The sequence below is a fragment of the Sus scrofa genome, chromosome 16 (genome assembly GCF_054392235.1).
Source record: "Sus scrofa isolate SSC_HxYL_T2T_F1_AM1 chromosome 16, Sscrofa_HxYL_maternal_Yorkshire_Landrace_v2.0, whole genome shotgun sequence".
Taxonomy (NCBI): domain Eukaryota; kingdom Metazoa; phylum Chordata; class Mammalia; order Artiodactyla; family Suidae; genus Sus; species Sus scrofa.
This window is the reverse complement of record NC_139398.1, coordinates 62,942,195-62,961,269: the sequence shown is the minus strand read 5'-3', so window position 1 is coordinate 62,961,269 and position 19,075 is coordinate 62,942,195. Positions and strand designations below refer to the sequence as shown.

Below are 19,075 nucleotides of genomic sequence, written 5' to 3'. Positions count from 1 at the left end.
TCTGGTCCTCAGTTTCCTCGTCTGTATAATGGGAACACAAATAATACGGAACTTGAAAGGACTCAATGAGATAGTGTATGCAGAGTGGCACGTGTAAGTGTTCACGAAATGTTAGCCCACGTGGTGATGATGATGGTGACGATAACGGAAGGACTGGAAGGTCTTCCTTCGGGTGTTGGTATTAATCTACGAAGAAAGAGGAGTTGTATCTTGAGGTTCTGTGTTGGAGTTTTTGCCCAAGAGAACATCTTGACTGAAGGCTTGGTCTATTGGCTTATTAACAGCCGTGCCCTAGGGCCACAATGTTCCTATGCCTTTGTTTGGTCTGGGAAGGGGGACAAGGAATGTTCTGTTCTGTTGGTCATAAGGTAAGACTGTAGGAGTGGAGGGCAGCTCTGGGCACTTGGCTGCTTTCTAGATTGGGTAAGAAGACAGCTCAGACTGGCTGCAGCACACTGGGTAACATCCAGTAGAAGCCGTGCTCCCATCTGGCTCCCACGCATGGGCACACAGTTAAATCTAAGTCTCAGCGGAGGGTCCCCTGGAGGGAACGGCCACAGGAGCACACTCCCTTGAATGCAGATTGCTAGAATTCTCGCCAATAAAGCATTCGCAGAAAAGACAGAAATGGAGTTCCCATTGTAGCTCAGGGGGTTAAGAACCCCATACAGTGTCTGTGAGGATTCGGGTTCAATCCCTGGCCTCGCTCAGTGGGTGAAGGATCCGGCATTGCCATGAGCTGTAGTGTAGGTTGCAGGTGCAGCTCGGATCCTGTGTTGCTATGGCTGTGGCATTGGCTGGCCGGTGCTGCTCTGATTCAACCCCTGGCCCAGAAACTTCCATATGCCTTAGGTGCGGCCCTGAAAAAGAAAAAAAAAAAGACAGAAATGGCCCAAAGAAACCTTAGTTTGGCTTCTCCCAGAGAGCTCCCCATTGAAAATAGATTACTGTCTTTGGTGGGTTTGATTTAGCTTGCAGTTATTTGTCTTGACTTGTAATAACCACAAAATCACTGCTGGTTTCTGTATTTGATGCTCCCCTCTGTGGTTCCCAAAGGATCTGCCATGCTGACATCTTGATTTTAGCCTATGAGACTGATTTTGGACTCTTGGTCTCCAGAACAGTAAGGGAATGAATTTTTCTGTTTGTTTGAAGCCAATAAATTGGCAGTAATTTGTTACAGTGGCCACAGGAAACGAATATGCATGGTTTTCCCTTATTCAGTCCACACGTGCCTCTCCTGTGAGCTGTCGGCCACCATTTGTTTATTACAGAGCTTCTGTCAGACATGCATCAGTGGGAGATGCCAGCTTCCATCCAGTCATAGCTGAGTTGGTGACTGGTGGAGGAGCGTGGCTCCCTGCTCCTCAGAGGCTCGAGCCAGCTCCATCTGATAGGGGAGGAGAAGGGCCAGGGTGTCCCAGGAGGCTCTCATGCACTTGTAGTTCTTTCAGCCACGAGAACCAGAGCCAGGGAGTTGCTGCTGGCATCTTGATCCATGTGACCTGAATTAGTTTCCTCGTATCACAAACACGGTGGCTTAAAACAGCATGTATTTGGAGTTCCCATTGTGGCTCATTGGGTTAAGAACCCGACTAGTATTCATGAGGATGTGGCTTCGATCCCTGACCTCGCTCAGTGGATTAAGGATCCGGTGCCACTACAAGCTGTGGCAAAGGTCGTGGATGGAGCTTAGATCTGGTGTTGCTGTGGTGAAGGCTGGCAGCTGCAGCTCCTATTTGACCCTAGTCTGGGAATTTCCACATGCTACGAGTGTGGCCCTAAAAAGAAAAAAAAAAAGGCACAGATTTTTTTGCCTTACCATTCTGGAGTCCAGAAGTCAAGGTGTTGTGGCCTTTTGGAGGTCTCAGAGGAGAATTCATCTTCTGGCCTTTTTTACCATCTAGTGCCACCTGTATTCCTCGGCTGGTGGCCCCTCGCTCCATCTTCAAAGGGCATCACTCCAGCCTCTGCTTCTGTCATCATATGGCCTCCTCCTCTGACCCTCACTGCCTCCCACACCCCTCTTAGAAGGATCTTGTGATCACGTGGCACCTACCTGGATAATGCAGAATAACCTCCCCATCCTGAAAATTTTTCCCCCCAAGATTCTTAACTTCATGACAGCTGCAGAGTCTTTTTGCCATGTAAGGTCACACTCACAGGTTCTAGGCATTAGGACAGGGACATCTTTGGGAGGCATTATTCATCTACCACATGTGGCCTCAGGGCAGGGGGTTGCCATTGCCCTTTGGGCTTCAGTAGAACCCCAGCCCCTGCCGTCTCCCTCTGGAGTGTGGTGGATAGTAATCAGGGCCCGAGGCCAGCCTTTCTCAGCGTACATGTGAACACCAGTCAGTGTGAGGACCACAGGTATCTGATGAATGGGGTCTTCACTGGCCTTTCCAGAAAAGAACAGAGAAATGTCATCATGAGATTTTGTAGAAAGCGCCCTGTAATTACGACTCAGTAAGGACTCAGGGAGCTGGGTTGCAGCAGGCTCTCTGGGAAGAGTTCAAAGACACCTGTGATGGAAGTCCTCTTGATTTGTTTTCCGTGGTGCTAGAGCTGCTCTCCCCCGTCCCCAAGCATGTCCTCACTTCTCTGAAGCCAAGTTGCACGTAGGTCTAAAGCCAGGTGTAAGTTCACAATGACTAGTTTGTGCTCCCTTGTTTGCCGCTAGAAGAACATTATATGCAGCAAGTGGAGTTTGGGTTTAATTTAAAAAAGATCTTGGGGAGTTCCCATCGTGGCGCAGTGGTTAATGAATCCGACTAGGAACCATGAGGTTGCGGGTTCGATCCCTGGCCTTGCTCAGTGGATTAAGGACCCAGCGTTGCCGTGAGCTGTGGTATAGGTCGCAGACGCGGCTCAGATCCTGTGTTGCTATGGCTGTGGTGTAGGCCAGCGTCTAAGCTCTGATTAGACCCCTAGCCTGGGAACCTCCATATGCCACAGGAACGGCCCAAGAAAAGCCAAAAAAAAAAAAAAGGAATCTTGGGTCGCAGCAATTGCATCAGGTTTAAAGGTCCATGGAGTCAGTGGAGGTGGGTGGAGTCTGCAAACACAACTTCGAGAAGAACTGGAGTTCCTGGAGAGAATGAAGGGAGAGGCAGCTTGGTGAACATTGCATCCTTTGAAAGAGAAGCTGCATTTGGAAGATGTCTGAGGGGTAGATGGTGGGGTCCAAGCTCTTGAAAGCTGCTGTGATTGGGTGTGTTGGGTGCATAAGCTTAGCAGGGAATACCCAGGCAGCCTTAACTTATGCATTAGCTAGCAGTTTGGTTGAAAGCGATGCAAGTATGACTTACAGTGCTTTAAGCAGAAAGGAAAAAATTGGCACAAATATCTTAAAGAAGAATTCCTAGATCACACTGTCTGCAGGTCCAGATGTGCCAGCAAGACTCCATCTCTCCCAGAGTTCCCTAGTGGCTCAGCAGGTTAAGGATATGGCATTGTCTCTGCTGTGGCATGGGTTTGACCCTGGCCCAGGAAACTCCACCTGCTGTGGGTATGGCCAAAAAAACAGACAAACAAACAACAAAAACTCCATCTCTCGCTACTTCTCAATTCTGCTGCATTCCCATTAGCACCACGATAACTCTGAACTGGCATTCTATCAGCTAAGCAGCCTCAATGGTAAGGGACAGTGTCTTTCTCAATAATTTCTTCTTTCTTTCTTTCTTTTTATTCTTTTTACAGCCACACCTGGGGCATATGAAGTTCCTGGGCTAGGGGTCTAATTGGAGGCGCAGCTGCAGGCCGATGCCATGACCACATCAACACCAGATTCAACCCACATCTGCGACCTACACCACAGCTTGCAGTAACACTGGACCCTTAACCCACTGAACAAGGCCAGGGATTGAATCCACATCCTCATGGAGACTATGTGGAGTTCTTAACCCGCTCAGCCACAATGGGAACTCCAGTCTCACCCCCAATAATTTCAACTTGAGTTGTTGTTCCATTGGCTTGGATTGGGCTGTGTGACCATCCTCAAACCAATTATCGTGTGGCTAGGAGGGTGGGGTGCTCTGATTGGCTGGGTCTGGGTCTCCTGTCCCTCCCTGCAGCCAAAGCAGGGAGTCAGACCTAACTGAACCACAAGGCCTGAAAGTGGAGAAAGTTTCCAGGCCCCCAAGGAAAATTGGCTGTTATATTCAGAAGATGGGGAGTAGATGCTGATGAGGCAGAAATAGCAGAATGTCCATGGCAACTCGCAACATCGAAAGAGCTTATTAAAAGTCAACAATTGGGAGTTCCCGTTGTGGCGTTGTGGAAATGAATCCGACTAGAAACCATGAGGTTGCGGGTTCAATCCCTGGCCTCGCTCAGTGGGTTAAGTTGCCATGGACTGTGGTGTAGGTCACAGACACAGCTCGGATCTGACGTTGCTATGGCTGTGGTGTAGGCTGGCAGCGGTAGCTCCAATTCGACTCCTAACCTTGCCTGGGAACTTATATGTACTGTGGGCATGCCCCTAAAAAAGCGCAAAAAAAAAAAAAAAAAAAAAAAGAAAGAAAAGAAAAAAGAAAAAAAAAAGGACAACTGGATGTATTTCATGAACTCTACAAAAGTAGAAAACAAAACACTGCTTTTGTGTTAAAAAAAAAAAAAGAGGGGGGCATTTGGGGATCCTTGAAATTCAGAGTATTATCTTTTCCAAGTGAAAGTGAGCATTAGGGGATAACATGAACAAAGAAAAGCTTATTCACAACTATAAAATGTACCCCGAAATACCATTCATTAAATATCTCTCTAGTGAGAGACTCTGGGAAGTTCCCAAAGCTCTTGGGCATTCAGGCTCTGCTGGTGCTTCTAATAAGGGGAGGCTTGTTCGGGCCAATTGTTCCGGCCATGGTCCAATGACACTTGCTGCGTTCTATCTCCCAAATTCCCCTTCAATTTCCTGTGGAATTCTTCCTCTTTTTTCCCTTTATCTTTTTTTTTTTTTTTTCGAAATTTTTAAGATTCCATTCCAGCCTGAATCTGCTTCCTGGCTATTTATAAGATCTGTGTGCCACCCAGAGGTGGCCAGCTTTTCAAACAGAGACATGTGCATTTTATCTTGATTTGAAGGTGGAGTGAAATGTGACCAGGGTTTGATCAGGTACCACAATGTCTAGAGGATGATGGTATCAGTTAGGATACTTTGCTTTTGCAAGTAACAACAAAAAAAGCCAATTCAAACCAACTTAAATGCTTTGGGAATATATTGACTCCAATAGTTCAGGGATTGTAAGGCTTCAGGCACAGTTTGATCAGGCTTCCGCACTCTTTTGTCCATGAGGGCAGGCATTTTCACTTGCTTTCCTTACTGATGTAACCTAGGCACTTAGAACAGTATCTAGAACAATAAATAGTTTTTGAAGAAACAGAATTACCTCAACTCTGCCTTTCCGTGTGGGCTGGTTGAGCCTCAGGCAGTACAGATCAACTGGTGAAGAGTCAAAGTCTTTTTTTCTATCTCTGCTTCTCTCTCTCTATCTTTTTTTCCATTCTCTTTCCTTCTTTCTCTCTCTTTTGCTCTTTGCCAATAATGTTCCTACTTGGATTATTATGTTACTAAATCCTCACAACTGTCTAAGACCTCCAGCATTTAAAAGAGAAGGAAACTGAGGCCAGAACTCTGAAAGGATACACCTTCAAGCCATCCTTTCACCCTGCTCTGAAGGACTGATGGCAGATATTTGTCCTCTCATTTCTCAGCCCATATCTTCCATTTACATTCCAAATGGGCAGCTGCCTCTCGGCCAGCTGGACAAGGAGCTGAAATGTATTCTCTAGCCCTGCTGGTCTATATATTCTCCACTTGGCAGCAAAACCCTTTCTAATCATAACTGCTGTCAGTTTGCAGGGTGGGAACACGTGGCAGCTCCACCAGTCCACAGGGAGAGCGGAAAGCCCTGCACCACCGAGGGGAGAAGCATTGCCATCATCAGGCCAGGTCTCTGAAACACTGCTGGGGCTCTGCTGAGTCCAGTGGTTCCGAGCATCCCAAAGCTTTTGTCTTTTCTGAAATGACGACATGCACCTTGATTGTGAGTTAGCTAGACTTCCAGCCATTTCTCTCCAACATTTAGGTTTTGCCTCCTCTTATTTAAAAATATCTCATGTCCTTGGGCTGAACCTCCTGAAGGAGGAAGCAGAAGCGTCTCTGCTTCTCCTGACACTTCTTATGGATTATGTATCAAGGAAACACCCCTGGGGACTGATTGGCCCTCACGTCCTGCCACAAGATTGATTTTGATGCATCAAATCTAAGGTGAGAAGAAGGCATGAATAGAATCCAATGCAAATGACACGGTCTGAGGTTAAATCAAGACCCCAGAAGCAAAGGCAACATGTGATAGACCCCACAGTGTTGCCAGAATTTTAAAAACCGGCCTCTCTTGCCAGGCTGAGAATCCACAGAGGCTGGCCAGAGATAACACAGGGGTGAAGCCAGAAGGCTCTCCAGTTGTGGTGTGGAATTTGCAATAGTAGCCTGGGCCAGGGTCCACAGAATTGCGTGCATGCTCCACCGGGTCATTTTAGCACACCGTGTTTCCTAACTCTCTGTGAACCCAAACAGAAAGAAGACATCCTTGGCAACCTGATTTCCAAGTTATGCCTTCTTCTCAGCCCCCCTAGATCAGATGTTCTCCTTACAGGTAGGCTGGGGGACTGTGTGTGGGAGGGTAGCGGGTCAGTGAGCATGCATCTGGTTGAACAACTTTTTTTTTTTTTTTTTGCAATGGCCGCACCCATGGCATATGAAAGTTCCCTTGGCCAAGGATTGAATCTGAGCCACAGCTGCGACTTATGTTGCAGCTGTAGCAATGCTGGATCCTTTAACGCACTGTGCCAGGCTAGGAATCGAACCTGCGCCTCTGCAGCCCTGCTACCTCCCCCACCACAACCCCCCAGCTGCTGCAGTCAGATTTTTTTCTTTTTTCTTTTGTGTGCAGTGAGATTCTTAACCCACTGTGCCACTATGGGAACTCCAGAACAACCCTTCTTGATACGTGGGTGGGGGCCCATCTGTGTGGAGGTCCCTGGGTGGGTGAGGGCATTCCTTAGCCAGCAGTTTCATGAATGATATGTGAAGGATATGTAAGGCAGCCTTGCTGCATTTGTAGATGAAACAAAACCAGGATAGAGTAATTCTATAGGTAGCAGAAAGAAAGCTCCGAAAGATCATAGGTTCCAACCAAGCATGAAACATAACAGATTGATGTTAAATTTCATGTTTAGATCCATGGAATCTATTCCATCATCTGCGCATCACTGGGGGAGGCTTGCCTTTAACTCCCTTCCTCAATTTCCAGCTCTGAACATCTTCCTGTTTGCCTGTAAAGGTTCCTTCAGGTCCTCAGACCTTCCCCAAGGATCCCTTTCCACAATGAAGTGGCTTCTGAAGCCGTTTGGGAAGGTTCCATCTGACCCCATGCTGTGTCCTCTTATGCCAGTATCTTCCAGCTCTGGGGGACCCACTAGGGGAACTGGGTTTTTGGGGCCACAGATAAGATAGGAAACTCCACGGGCTGGGAGCCAGGCAAAGGCTCCTCCAGGGCTTTGGGATAGGCTGTGCCACTGGCCAAGAGGGGGCCACCATGTGCTGACAGTTGCTAGCTGTGGAAGGGCCCCCCAGGCTGCCATAGGCTCTGCTCTTCATGACTTCTGGTGCCCAGACTGCCCACTGCCCAGTCTTGAAATGCTGGGGTCCTCAGGACTCCAGTCTCTGCCTGCCTCGCTTTGTTTAAGATTTTTATCCCACTCTGCGAAAGATGTTTTTAAGGGGTATATATGTGAGTAGTTTAAATGCTCTCTGATATTTCTTCCTTTTTTCATTTTTTTTTCTTTTCCTTCCCAATTCCGATCCATATATATATATATATATATATATCCATATATATATATATATACAGCCTTCTGTGAATATTGGATATGGAACCAATTCCTCTAGGTTGCAGTAATTACTTTTACATAACTAGCATTGGGGACTTGTGAATCAATTCCATGCCCATTAGCAATATACGCTTGAGCCAAGCTATTTTTTTTTTCTTTCTTTTTTTAATAGGACTAGACGGTGTTGAATCTTTGGGGGGGAAAAAAAGTGACACTTAAAAAAAAAAAAGCTGACAGCACATTCCATCTACTCGGCAATGTAGAACTAATGAAGATGTAAGTGTAAGAAAACCTATAATTGAATCCAGCACGTAGTGAGCATAGTGGAACAGAAAGCACACCCAGCTGAAAGCGCATGTGCGAGCGGGCTAATCCTGTCCGGGTGGCCAGCACTCAGAAATATTTCTGGCTCACATCTCAGGCGGCAGTCGCCATCCGTGCAGCCAAGGAAGCAGAAAAATGGCTTTGAGCTAAGTCAGGGGACACCCGAGTTGCCTTTGATAAGGTTGCCCTTTGGTTGATTATTTAAAGGGGAAGAAGGATCCAGGAATGATAATCCTGAGAAATAGAAGGTGTTTGGACGAGAGCGCTGCTCGGGAGCTTTCATTCCATTTCCCTTGATGGTGTTTGTCTGCTTCCCGCGTGGCGGCCTGAGTGTGTCTCTCCACATTGCAGAATTGGGGCAGCGCCTCGGGGACCCGGCTTCTGGCCCCAGCTCTCGGGTTTCCGGCACTCAGGGCAAGCCCGCTCAGCCCTGCTGACTGGTTCTCTGTATCTGAGGACCCCTTTGATGTGTGGATCAGCGTGGGAGGGAGACTAGATTAAAAATATGTGTTTTCCTTTCAAAATTCCTCCTTGGTGATTCACTGCCGGGTGTCCCCAACGCCCCCAGCTGCTCTGTCCCCCGCAGTCACTCCTTGGCCCGGCATCACCTTCCGGCTGGGGATGGGGAGAACTGCGGGGCTCCTAGAAACTCTGCTCTGAATCTACACCTGCCAAATGGGAAGGCATGGAGCGTTCCTCCATAGCCTCTCAGGCCAGCAGCTGCACAGAAGGAGCCCCAGGCTAAAAGGAGTCTGAATTTGAATGCCTCTGGCCAGTTGCCCCCGGTACCCACCACTCCCCCTTGTCTCCCTATCAGCCGACTGTTTACTTAGTTCTTTGGGTCCCCCACTGGGACCCTGTCTGATGGAGATCTCTGGAGCTGAGCTTGTGTGGAGATGGTGGCGGATTTACACAACGACACCCACCACCCAGCTGTCCCCGACCCTGTCCCTGTGGCTGATGGCGGGCTCAGCTGCACTGCTGCCTGGCATTCTTTTTAGTCCACGGAAGGTAGCCTGGCCTTCCCTGGAGAACTCTGCCAGCTGCACTGCCAGGCCCTGTCCCCGAGACCCAGGAGACCCGCACTGGGAGGCGCAGGGAAGTCCCTAGGTGTCTGCTGAGCAGGCGGCCTCCGTCTGGACACCCAGCCCTTTCAGCTGTTTGAGCTCGAGCTGGAAGATGCATTCCAGGGACATTCTTTCTGTCTGGAGCAGGGACTTGGCCTGAACGAAGAACCAGAAACCGGAACAAACTGCACCAGTTTGCTCAACCCCGAACCAAATCCAAATATTTTTTTCTGTCACTGAGAACCAAACCAGAGATCTGGGGTTTGGTTTGGTTTGTTTTCCCACCAGAGCGTGTTTAGTAGACAAGGTCGAACCGGAACAGGACTCATCTTTTTGCTGAAGCGACTGAGAAGCAGTGGGAGAACAGAACCGATTTTGGACTGTTGGCTGGAAAACACTAGAAGGCAGGGTTAGGTCTGCAGAGAGGGCACTAGGTCGACTCCAGGATGGAGAAGCGACAGTGGCTGACCTCTGTCCAGAAGACAGGGCAGAGTCACATATCCACATCTCTAGGGGAGGGTGCTGTAGGGTGGGTGGTCCAGAAACTTACTCTCAGGCAACCCGGATGAATACAGGGCACCAGAGATGGGTACAGCAGCATACAGAAGGTACGCACTCGGATACAATGAGGTATCACCTGATATTTCAGATTTTTTTTTCCTGTTCTATTCTGATACAATCAGTAGGCATTTAATGAGGACCTGGTGCCATGCTGGGGCAGGTCCTAAAGAAGTAACAAAGGCATGACCTCTGCTCTCCCGGAACCCCTAGTACACACTACACTGTGCCATAGAGAAGACATAATTGTTTAAATAGTGTATCCCCCGGATTCATGTCCACCTGGAAACCCGAACTGTGACAATCTGGAAATAGGGTCTTTGCAGATGTACTTAGTTAAGAATCTCGAGATGGAATCATCCTGGATTTAGGGTGAGTCCTTATAATAAGAAGAAAGGACAGGGACACACAGTGAGAAGGCCACATGGAGATGGAGGCAGTGAAGCAACCACAAATCAAGGAGTGAATGCCTGGGCCACCAGAAGCTGGAAGGGATGAAGAAGAAACCTCCCTGGTGCCTTCAGAGGGAGCACAGCCTTGCCAACATCCACGGGAAGTTCATACATAAGCCCTGGGACCCCGAGGGACTGCCACACCTCCTTTCTGAAGCACAGTGGTGTCTTTTGTATGATTGACCACATTTGCGTCATGTGACCTTGCTACCCTGGGCACACAGGATGGGGCAGGGCTTAGCTAGACCTGTGAGAACATCCATCCACAAGGTGCCTGGTGTCTTGCCAACCTGTCCTTTGAAAGGGGAGATACACACACTGGATAGTGGGTTGGTGGCAACTGAGTTAGCCACAAGGGAGAAATCATAAGACAAGCAGAGCAAGAGAGAGAGAGGAAGAGAGGGAGATTATGTTAAGTGGGACAGCGTTACCAGAAGCAGCAGCCACGTCACCCCCGATGAGAGGATGAGTCACTGTTTATTCTCCCAGAAGCCTTGAGTCTGGCTACTACTGTGATAGTGTTTGTTTCCTAGGCTCCTTCATTTCCTCTGGATTCTTTTTTATTATTATTACTCAATGAATTTATTACATTTATAGTTGTAATGATCACCACAATCCAATTTTATAGGATTTCCAACCCACAATCCCAGTGCATCCCCTTATTCCCCAAACTGTCTCCTTTGGAGACTATGAATTTTTCAAAGTCTGTGAGTCAGTATCTGTTCTGCAAAGAAGTTCATTCCATCCTTTTTTCAGATTCCACATGTCAGCGAAAGCATTTGATGTTGGTGTCTCATTGTCTGACTGGCTTCACTTAGCATGATAATTTCTAGGTCCATCCATGTTGCTAAGAATGGCGGTATTTCATTCTTTTTAACGGCTGAGTAATATTCCATTGTGTATATGTACCACATCTTCTTGATCCACTCCTCTGTTGATGGACATTTAGGTTGTTTCCATGTCTTGGCTACTGAAAATAGTGCTGCAATGAACATTGGAGTACATGTGTCTTTGTGAGGCATGGTTTTCTCTGGATAGATGCCCAGGAGTGGGATTGCTGGATCAAAAGGTAGTTCTACGTTTAGTTTACAATCCCACCAACAGTGTAAAAGGTTCCTTTTTCTCCATACCTTCTCCAGCACTTATTGTTTGTAGACTTTTTGATGATGGCCATTCTGGCTGGTGTAAGGTGGTACCTCATAGTGGTTCTGATTTGCATTTCTCTAATAATGAGTGATGCTGAACATCTTTTCATGTGTTTTTTGGCCATCTGTATGTCTTCTTTGGAGAACTGTCTGTTTAGATCTTCTGCCCATTTTTGGATGGGTTTTTTTGGGGTTTTTTTTTTGGTTTTTTTTTTTGATGTGGAGCTGCAGCAGGTGTTTATAAATTTTGGAGATGAATCCCTTGTCAGTTGATTCATTTGCAAAGATTTTCTCCCATTCTGTGGGTCATCTTTTTGTTTTGTTTAGGGTTTCCTTTGCTGTGCAGAAACTTTTAAGTTTAATTAGGTCCCACTTGTTTATTTTTGTTTTTATTGTCATTCCTCTAAGAGGTGGATCTGAGAAGATGTTGCTGTCTTTTATGTCAGACAGTGTTTAGCCTATGTTTTCCTCTAAGAGTTTTATAGTGTCTGGTCTTATATCTAGGTCTTTAATCCACTTGGAATTTATTTTTGTGTATGGTGTTAGGGAGTGTTCTAATTTCATTCTTTTCTATGTGGCTGTCCAGTTTTTCAGCACCACTTATTGAACGAGCTGTCTTTTCTCCATTGTATATTCTTGCCTCCTTTGTCATAGATTAGTTGGCTGTAGGTGTGGGTTTAATTCTGGGCTTTCTATTCTGTTCCACTGGATTCTTACAGTTCATCTCCCAAGTCCCAAGAGAATGAGAACCCGGGCACCTCTCTGGTCCCTGCAATGTGAAACAGCCCAACCAACACACAATACAAGTGAGAACACTGTAGAAAATCAAGAACTCACATAAAGTTGTGTTTAATCCAAGGCCCACTCGGATAAACTGCTTCCTGGTTGTGTTACCCTGTGCAGGTTGCTTAACCTCTCTGAGTCCGGATGTCCTCATCTCTCAAATGGTGTTTAGTGAAAATTAAATAAGCAATAGAAAGTAAAACATCCACTACCACGCCTCGCACCAAGCTGGCCCTTGATTGTTTCCTTTCCTTCAAGTGACAGCAATTCAGAAACTGGTCCTTGGTTCTGGGTCTATAGTATTGGAAATGTCCAGTGTGACCAAGTCTGACAAATGACAATTTGGAAACACCTTGGTTAGGTTCCAGTCAGAGTTCAATCACAAAATTTAAATTTAGTTTGGTTGGAAATGTAGCAAATAAGTATGGTTTGGGGGTGTGTGTCTCCTTGCCTTTATTTTTATCTTGATTCACTTGATGTCCCTGAAAGAACCCATCCATAGGCATTAATCGAGTCAGCTGAAGTCTTGCAGAGAAAGATTTTTTGGAACCCACGAGTTGGCCCACACGTCCCTTAGCTCATCAAAAGTGCTTTAGAAGTCTGATAACACTTAGCTGTCTTTGGGCTTTAACGGCAGTATGGGCTTTAACGGCAGTATGCAGCCAGATCAGTGCTGGTCTTACCCACACTTCCCAGTGCGTGCCCCCCTCTGCTCCACCAGCTCGGGACCTCCTCTGCTCTCAGTTCTTTTTAAGAGAACAAAGAAGGTAAGATTTTTTTTTAAGGTTGGCGTGTGGAATCATTTTTATCACAGGCACAGTGACTTAAAAACAAAGGAGAGTTCAGGCAAAACAGATAATAATATCTGATGTAGCCTGTTTTGTCTTGGGGAGGTTGAAATGCATTTCAAGCCCTATGACCGTATATTTCATTCTTTCTCTCCTCCAGGCTCCATCTCCTCTTCCTGACTGGTGATGCTTAGCAGTCCTGTCCTCTAGCTGAGTGGGTCTGGAAGGTGTGTCTCCCCCAACACACACCTCCTGGCGCGCTTCCCTGGGGCTGTGCTCCTGGCCAAACGGAGTGGTTTTCAGAGGCAGGAGAGAAGAGTGTGGTGTGAATGGCTGAGAATACCAGCTTTGGCTCAGGGCAGTGAGGTGAGTGGGACAAAGAAATACTGCAAGGGCTTCTACAGTATTTTCTTTCTTAAAAAAAAAAAAGAAAGAAAGAATCTGCAGCAAATATGGCACAATGTTAAGACTTTATCAAGTTGGTTAAAGTCCAAGCTATGTGTATTCATCCATCTATCTATCTATCGATCGATCGATCCATCCATCCATCCATCCATCTTTTTATGGCCCCACTTGCGGCATATGGAAGTTTCCAGGCTAGTGGTCAAATTGAAGCTGCAGCTGCAGACCTATGCCACAACCATGGCAAAGCGGGATCCAAGGCACATCTTGCGGCAATACCAGATCTTGAACCCACTGAGCAAGGCCAGAGGTTGAACCCATATCCTTATGGACATTATCTCGAGTTCTTAACCCACTGAGCCACAACAGGAACTCCATATATTTTTGAAATACCTTATAAGGTAGCTTTTTCTCCTTTTCCAACATAGTTTATTATAAAGTATTGTGTTCTGTATCCTGTGCTCTACAGTAGGACCTTGTTGTTTATTTTATACATAGTAGTATCTGCTAATTCCAAACTCCCAATTTATCCCTCCCATTCCCTTCCCTGTTTGGTAACCATAAGTTTGTCTTCTGTGTCTGTGACTCTGTTTTGTAAGTAAGTTCATTTGTATAAATTTTTAGGTTCCATATATGTGTTATCCTATGATATTTGTCTTTCTCTCACTTACTTAAATGATAATCTCTAGGTCCATCCTTATTGCTGCAGATGGCATCTTTTCATTCATTTTTGGCTGAGTAGTGCTCCATTTGTATGTGTGTGTGGTACTGCATATTCTTTACGCATTCATCTGTCAGTGGACACTTAGGTTGCTTCCATGTTCTGACGATTGTAAATAGTGCTGCTGTGAACATTGGGGTGCAGGTATCCTTCACATTAGAGCTTTTGCATTTTCTGGATCTACACCCAGGAGTGGGATTGCTGGATCAGATGTTAACTCTATTTTTAGTTTTTTAAGGAACCTCCATACTTTTCTCCAGAGCGGCTGCACCAATTTACATTCCCACCAAGAACGTAGAAGGGTTCCTTTTTCTCCACACCCTCTCCAGCATTTATTATTTGTAGACTTTTTCGATGATAGTTGTTCTGACTGGGGTGAGGTTGATACCTCATTGCAGTTTTGATTTGCATTCCTCTAGTAATTAGCGATACTGAGGTTCTTTTCATGTGCCTGTTAGCCATTACAGCTTTGTTTCAAAAAATACGTGCAAAGTGAGGTGTTGGACTTAAAATAATTTGCTGTGTTTAATGAGTTTGTACAGAATCTGCCGTGTGGATGGGAATTTGGGTATTGAAATATGCCCAGCCTTTCAGTGACTTCCTGAGCACACCATTGAGATCAAGGCTGAAACAGTCTTTTCCTCAAAATAGAGTCAGACGTCTGACTCACAGACACAAGGTAGACTCTTGAAGGATATGAACGTTTCTTCAAATGGGACTTTCTTTGTGGTGGTAATTTTTATATTTTCCATCCAGAGGCAGTTTATTTCTCAAGATGGGTCCTTGCTGGGTACAAAGAGATGTATTTGTGCAGTCATTCATTGCCCATGGCCAGGACACTTGGGCCTGGGGGTTGGTCGCCCATGTGGAGATTTTCTGTGGGGTTCCAGAACAACTGTGTCGAGAGGCCACCATACCCTCACCTTCTGTGCAGTGGGCATGTGTAAGTGTTCCCAGATCTCTGCCCATTGCTCAGGGATGGTGCTCCTGGTGGAGACTCAGAGCCCTGGGGGTTGGCCAGGGCAGCAAGTTCATGCCCGGAATGGAGACAAGCCTTAATTTGCTTCTGAGATGGTTGAGGACCAGGGCAGCACTATTTATGGAGCCCTGGACCACTTCATTATGACCCAGTGCTGTTTCGATGTTGTTTGGTTTGGTTTGGTTTCTCTGTTGAGGTATATAATTACCCTTTCCTTGGCTATGAACTTTCAGAATACGGAGAGGCCACACACCCAAGGACCTCTTACAACTAGTGGTGACCTGCTTGACTTTCTAGGAGGATCTGCCTGGCCATCTCAGCCAGTCCTCTGGGCAGCAGCAAAGTGCCCAGGCGGGCTAAGTGTGTGCAGCAGAGATTCGGAAGTCAGAGGTGGGCTGCCATGTCTTGGCCTTGTGTCATGGCTTGAATGAACTGCCTTTTTCTCATCTTTCTCCTGGCCATGATAGTATCCAAAGCAAAATGTTGCTGAATAAATGAAAGAGCCCCTGGTGGCTGATTTGAGCAACAAAATATAGTGGTATTGCATCGTAATCCAAAGCATAAAGCAAATATCCATGAGTCTGTACTGATAGAAAGGAATGATTGATAAATTAATAAATGAGGGCAAAGACTCACATCTTCCATGCAGATGAATTCCAAGTAATTTATGCAGATATTTCATCCTAAAGGAGAGGCTATACATAGCAACTTCCTTCCAAGTAAGAGGAACTTTCCAGGGGAGAGTTCCTCCTCCGCTAGGTAAATAAGGTCAGCAGCAGCAGTCATAAATCGTGTCGCTAGCATGGACCCTTGATGTGTTGTGATGAAAAGAGCACTTTACTTCTTTGATCTTCCTCCCCTAAACTCACAACCTCAATCTAATCATGAGGAAAACACCAGACAAATTCTGATACTAGGACATCCCACCCTGTACTTGACCAGTGCTCCTCAAAACGGTCAAGGTCATCAAAAAACAGGAAAGCCTGAGAAACTGTCAGAGCCCGGAAGAACCTAAGGAGACAAGAACAACCAAATGTCATGTGGCATCCTGGACAGGAGGGTCCTGGAACAGAAAAAAGACATTGGCTTAAAACCATAGAAATCTGAATCAATGATGGAACTTAATAATAGGATATGAATATTAGTTCATTGATGGTGACCAATGTACCATACTAATGTAAGATGCCATTAATAGGGGAATTCTTAGTGTGGGGTGGAGGACTATGTGAGAATGATGTAGAATCTCTGCAATTTTCCCTGTAAATTAAAAAATAAAGCTTATTTATTAGAAAATTTTTAAAACCAGAAAAAACATGAAGAGATGGTTATAACAAACATTTGTGTTCCACACATGCATGAATAATTAAGATTTCATCATATTTACTTTGACAATATTAATAAATGAATTATTAAATTAAAAGGGTTGCTGGGAAGATCAACTGAAAATATGGCTGTATCTATAAAATAGATAAAGAACAAGGGTTTACTGTATGACATGGAGAACTATATTCAGTATCTTATAATAACCTATGATGGAGAAGAATCTGAAAAAAAGTGTAATGAATCATTTGCTATACACCTGAAACTAACATGATATGGTAAATCAACCATACCTCAATTAAAAAAATATTTTTTTTAAGTCCCGTAACCCCCCAACCACCCTCACCCCCAAAGATGGATGTAAAAGTACTATAGCACCTATGGTGGAGAAAAGATAGTTGCAAGTTCTTTGTCTCAGCCTACGCTGAGAAATGGGCTGTGTTTCTCCACCGTCTTGAACGGGGACAGAAATACTGCTGTGCCACTGCGAGGTCTAGCTTTGACAAGACTGACTGCTTCTGCCTTCTTCCTTCTGGAACTCAACTGCCATGCTGTGAGGCAGCCCATGTCGCCATGTGGAGGAGCCCAGGATTCTTCTCCACTTGTCGCTGAAGTCCTAGCCGACAGCCAGCACTGGCTCGCCAGGAACGTGAGTGAATCACCTGGAAAATGCATCTTCCAGCTCCAGCCAAACTGACCCTGCTGATGCCCATTGGAGCAGACAGGAATTGTCCCCACCAGGCTCTGCCCAACTGCAAAATCATAAGCAAATATATGATCTTCCTGGTTTTAAAGCTTGATTTGGGGATGATTTGTTACATAGCAAACACTGTACAAAAAGAAATATTTGACCTCATGTTCTATCATTTATTTATTTATTTTAAAAAATTCTTCCACAGGTTGAGATGTTTCCCAAAATGCTTCACACATTTTCTGCGATGACATATTTTACAACTATTCTGTAGACTCAGGTCCTAGCTCTTCGTCATGGGGAGAGCTTCCAGCCATAAATACCATTTTAGGGAAGAGTTTCCTGAAGAGTGCCCTGTGGAATGGAAGACCTACACAGTTCTCTAGAGCTGCAGTGTCCAATATGGTAGCCATAAATGGCTACCAAGCACTTGAAATGTGGCTAGTTTGAGAGGTACTGGAAGCATACACAACTCACCAGGCTTTGCCCAAACTCACCAGACTTTTTTCTTCAAAAAAGAATGGAAAATATCTCCTTAATAACTTTGTATTATGTGTTGAACTGATACTATTTGGATGTATTGTATTAAATAAGATATATTCTCAAAATTATTTTCATCTCTTCATCTATTTATTTTAATAGGGCTACTAAAAGTTTTAAAATTATACTCATGGCTCACACTAGATTTTCATTGGACAACACTGCTTCAGAGGAGAGGGTTCTGGGTCAAAGGTGTAGTTTGGGAAATGCTACTAGTTACCCCTGCCTGGAGAATTGTGGGGCATGCACATTCAAGGCTGTAAGTCCTACAGGAAAGGAAACTGTTTAACCCCGAACTATGATTGGGATATCAAAAGACAAATAGAGAGATTTAATTGGCTCTTCTCATGACCAGTTCTTCTTTGTTGTTCAGCCTCTAATTCAAATGTCTCCATTTTCAGTGAGGTCTTCCTTGACCATTCCATCTAAAGTCGCCTCCTCCCACCCACCGCTTTCCATCACATCATTTTGCTTTATTTTCCTTCATCTTTTTTCTTCTTGGCTGAAATTCATCTTGTGCATCAATCAGTGTCCCAGAAGGAAATGAGGAGCAATCAAAATTGGTCATTTGAGGAGTTCCCGTCGTGGCACAGTGGTTAACGAATCTGACTAGGAACCATGAGGTTGCAGGTTCGATCCCTGGCCTTGCTCAGTGGGTTAAGGATCCGGCACTGCCATGAGCTGTGGTGTGGGTTGCAGACACAGCTCGGATCCCGTGTTGCTGTGGCTGTGGCATAGGCCGGTGGCTACAGCTCCGATTGGACCCCTAGCCTGGGAACCTCCATATGCCGTGGGAGCGGCTCAAGAAAAGGCAAAAAGACCAAAAAAAAAAAAAATGGTCATTTGAGTAGTTTAATAAGAGTATTATAGATAAATTGTGATAGGCTCACCCATTTCATCACCATCCCAATCACCCACCTCTGAAACAACCAATCTATTCTCTGTATCTATGGGTTCGGGGTTTTTTTAAGATCCCACATATGCACGAGATCATAAAGTCTTTGCCTAACTTATCTCACTTAGCATAATGCTCTCAAGGTCCATCCATGTTATCACCAATAGCAGGATTTCCTTTTTTCTGGCTGAATAATATTCCATGTGTGTATGTTGCATGTGTATATATATACTAAATATATATACATATTTTGCGTGTATATATATACTAAATATATACATAAACTTTATATATGTGCCGGAGTTCCCGTCGTGGTTCAGTGGTTAACAATTCCGACTAGGAACCATGAGGTTACGGGTTTGGTCCCTGCCCTTGCTCAGTGGGTTAATGATCCGGCGTTGCCGTGAGCTGTGGTGTAGGTCGCAGACGCGGCTCGGATCCCGCGTTGCTGTGGCTCTGGCGTAGGCCGGTGGCTACAGCTCTGATTCAACCCCTAGCCTGGGAACCTCCATATGCC

General features: G+C 45.6%; 1 long non-coding RNA gene across 20 annotated transcripts in view; it reads left to right on the top strand.

Moving 5' to 3' along the window:
• LOC102164818 (uncharacterized) overlaps positions 1 to 19,075 on the top strand; it is a 481,497-nt gene that overhangs the window by 131,942 nt on the left and 330,480 nt on the right. For all 20 annotated transcript variants that reach the window (XR_014831575.1, XR_014831564.1, XR_014831562.1 and 17 more), the window contains one exon: positions 13,171 to 13,376. This is a non-coding gene — a long non-coding RNA (uncharacterized LOC102164818). The remainder of the gene's footprint in view (positions 1 to 13,170; positions 13,377 to 19,075) is intronic.